Source organism: Aplysia californica, unplaced genomic scaffold (assembly GCF_000002075.1).
Source record: "Aplysia californica isolate F4 #8 unplaced genomic scaffold, AplCal3.0 scaffold00045, whole genome shotgun sequence".
Classification (NCBI taxonomy): domain Eukaryota; kingdom Metazoa; phylum Mollusca; class Gastropoda; order Aplysiida; family Aplysiidae; genus Aplysia; species Aplysia californica.
The window spans coordinates 612,999-616,440 of record NW_004797315.1 but is presented as its reverse complement, the minus strand read 5'-3'; positions in this window follow the sequence as shown (position 1 = coordinate 616,440).

The window sequence follows — 3,442 nt, the reverse complement described above, 5'->3', positions numbered from 1 at the left end:
CCTACGTCGGCCCCGCCGTCGGGAGTGATGTCGGCCCCAGGGCGGCTGCCGACCTATCCATCTATGCCGATGTCGAGCCGATGTCGGATTTTTTATGGCCGTCGTATGCCGATGTCAAACCGATATCGGTCCTAGGTCGGAGTTTTCTTGCCGATCTCAACCCGATGTCGAGCCGATGTCGGATTTTTTATGGCCGTCGTATGCCGATGTCAAACCGATATCGGTCCTAGGTCGGAGTTTTCTTGCCGATCTCAACCCGATGTCGAGCCGATGTCGGATTTTTTATGGCCGTCGTATGCCGATGTCAAACCGATATCGGTCCTAGGTCGGAGTTTTCTTGCCGATGTCAACCCGATGTCGTGCCGATGGCAGATTTTTATCGCTGTAACCCCCCCCTCCCCAATTCCTATTTGACCTCCACACATGGTCTCATTTTCGTCGGCGCCACAATGGAGCCATTGTCCATTCAGGTCCTGTAGTTCAATCCTAAAATTAATCAGAAATTGACAGAGCATCTATGATAATAATAATAGATGAAACAGAAGCAAAAGTTATGTGAAGAGAAACAGATTTAAAAATAGGAAGAAAAAACAGAAAAGGAGGAAGACAAACACAAGTGACAAAAAACTGTATAGAACTCTGCATTGTAAATTACTGTTTATTATTATTATAATACAAATAATTGGTACAAATGTTTGCCTCAGCATATATATTTATAATGAGACACACATTATTTTTTTCATGTAGTATGTAGTCCATCTAAAAAACATTTAAAAAATAAAGCAGAGTGCAGCCTCTCTATACGACCTTCGATACCTTTCGACATCCTCTACCAGGTTATGTGGCGACATGGTGCCGAAGTCCCGATTTTTTCCTTACGTATAAATTAAATATATCATTTCTAATAATTTTGGAGGCCTCTCTATAACATTTTTTCTGTTCCCGATGATGTCGCTATAAATAAAGAGGCTGAACTGTAAGCATAATGATAATACTATTGTTGTTGGAAGAAAAATTATGGGGATTACGTCCTTACGTCCCTTTAGTCACAACCTTCCCAATCCTCAACCTTGAATTAAAAACGAACATTAACAAAGTTTACGAGTATACATTTGTGTAAAAACTTGTTGACAAAAACAGGTCTCTCTTAAACAAGGCATAAAAGTTACATAAAAACATGAGATGAGCTATGATCATGAAAGATGATTTAATACAGTTGACTCCGCTTGAGTTAAACCTTTTCTGGGGTCCTAGCACCTCTTCTTTACAATACCCAAGAGTTAAGTTGAACTTTGGATGAGTTGATCTGTTTATTTTTCCCTCCCCTAACATCAGCTCATTTGCAGTCGACTGTATAGTTGGGGGGGGTTCACGGAAAGGTAGATCTACATTGGCAGGATTTATAAAACGGATCTTGCACCCCTCAGTCATGCTCTTTGCGTTCAACAATGTGCACAACCAAACCGAAAGTTAATAAACATACCTAATGTTTACAGAGGTACGGTACAACCAAGGACAACAGTCATCAGAATTACACATTCCACACTCATATAATCTCTTTGTGCACATTCCCTCTTTTTCTGTCATTCTCTCTCTCTATTACTATATATTGCAACCTCACATATCACCAGTCTAAAAGAAAGGGACCCATTTATTTAAAGGGCAAAAAAATCTTGTCTTAGGATAATTTCAATTTAAAAACGCAGCACAAATTTTATTTAAGTCAAAATTTTCAGGGAAAACTCTTGTCATCTGTGCATCAATTTCAATATAAAACTTTGCATAAAATTTAACGGAAGGGATGTCAAATAATTTGTCAGTATGAAGGCAGAAAAGAAAAGAAAAAACAAAGTTGAGAATAAAAACTTGGTAAAAAGCTAAACTTTACACCTCTTAAATCAACCATAATAAAAAAAATGTGTACGAAGATGTAGGCCTACATTAAATACAGTGTACATGATTTATCCAAAACTGATACATGTAGTGTTGTAGACGGGATGTCTAAAAATAGGAGGACCCATTCAAAGTCACTGTTTCCCTTTAGGGGGTTTTCGGGTTTTTTTGTTTGTTTGTTTTAAAGACATGAGTATAACAGGAAATAACCCGTATACAATTGAATGGTTTAAGATGAAACAAGATGACTCAATGTTGGACAGAGGGTCCAAAGAATCTACCCAGAAACATGCCATTTCAAGCTGCGTATTCGAGCTTGAGACAAAAAATGGTCAACTACTGGACAGCCCCCCTTTCCCTGAGATTATTTGACTCTATGTCAGTTTTGAATAAATTCACTTTAGGGCACAAATTCACATTCGTTATGGTTGATCAACAATTTCGGACACAGGCATGAAGAAGGAATGATTACAAATTATGAAAATGCAAGATTAAGATGAAACTCTATATATACAATTATGTTGTGTAATGTAAACCCCTCTAGCCCTCTCTTGTGAAACTCCATCTCACAAATGAAAACCCCAGAAAAGGAGGAAGATGGACAGAAGTGACAAAATTGTGTTTATAGAACTGCATGGTAAATCATTGAACATGTTTTTTATGTTTGCTCAATGTTTACATTTAAAACCAACAGATACATTGCTTGCAAGCATTGGACTGTTTTAAAATTTTTTAGTGAAGTCTAGATTTATTAACTGTAAACTTAATAATTTATTGAATGTCAGATCAAATCAAGTGTGACTGAGGAGAATAAAAACATTAACAAATAAATCACAAACAATGTAACAAAAATAATAATTCAGATATATATTGCAGGGAACAAAATAGCAACTGAAGGAATTTTGAAAGTAGATCACTTTCATACAATATTAACAGTATTACAATAACCAACAATTTAGATTCATGTTGAAATTACCCATTGAGTTGTTTGGGGTTGAAGGTATTGAAAAGAAACACAACACAGTATTCAATTTACTTTTTTTTGATAATTGAAATTAGCATTTCTTTTTCTTTTTAGACAAACCAGCGCGCACAAACACACACTGTAATAAAATGCAAGTTTATTTATGCACAATCCCCTCCTTTTTTTAGACTACACTGACATTTTCTTCATTTTTTGTCTGTAGCCATGAATAATTCACTGATATAGTGTATAACAGATTAAGGCTTTCTTTTGCAGTTGCTTAAATTAATCATCAGTTAAAATAAATACAATGCATATTGCACTAAAAGAACATACTTTTAGCTACTAAAAATCCCAACCTGTGTCAACATTTTTTTAAATCCAAAAAATCCTATTTAAATTTTAAAAATCTGTTAAATTTTAAAAATCTATTTTTTTATTTTCAAAATGCAAGCATAAGTGACTGTTTTCCATTTTTGTGTGTGAAGTCCTCTCATTTGGCTTTGCATTTGCTTTTTTTTTTCATTTTCTGTGACAGCTTGATATAACTCCTATCTGATTTTCATTTCACCATCCGCAGCTCAA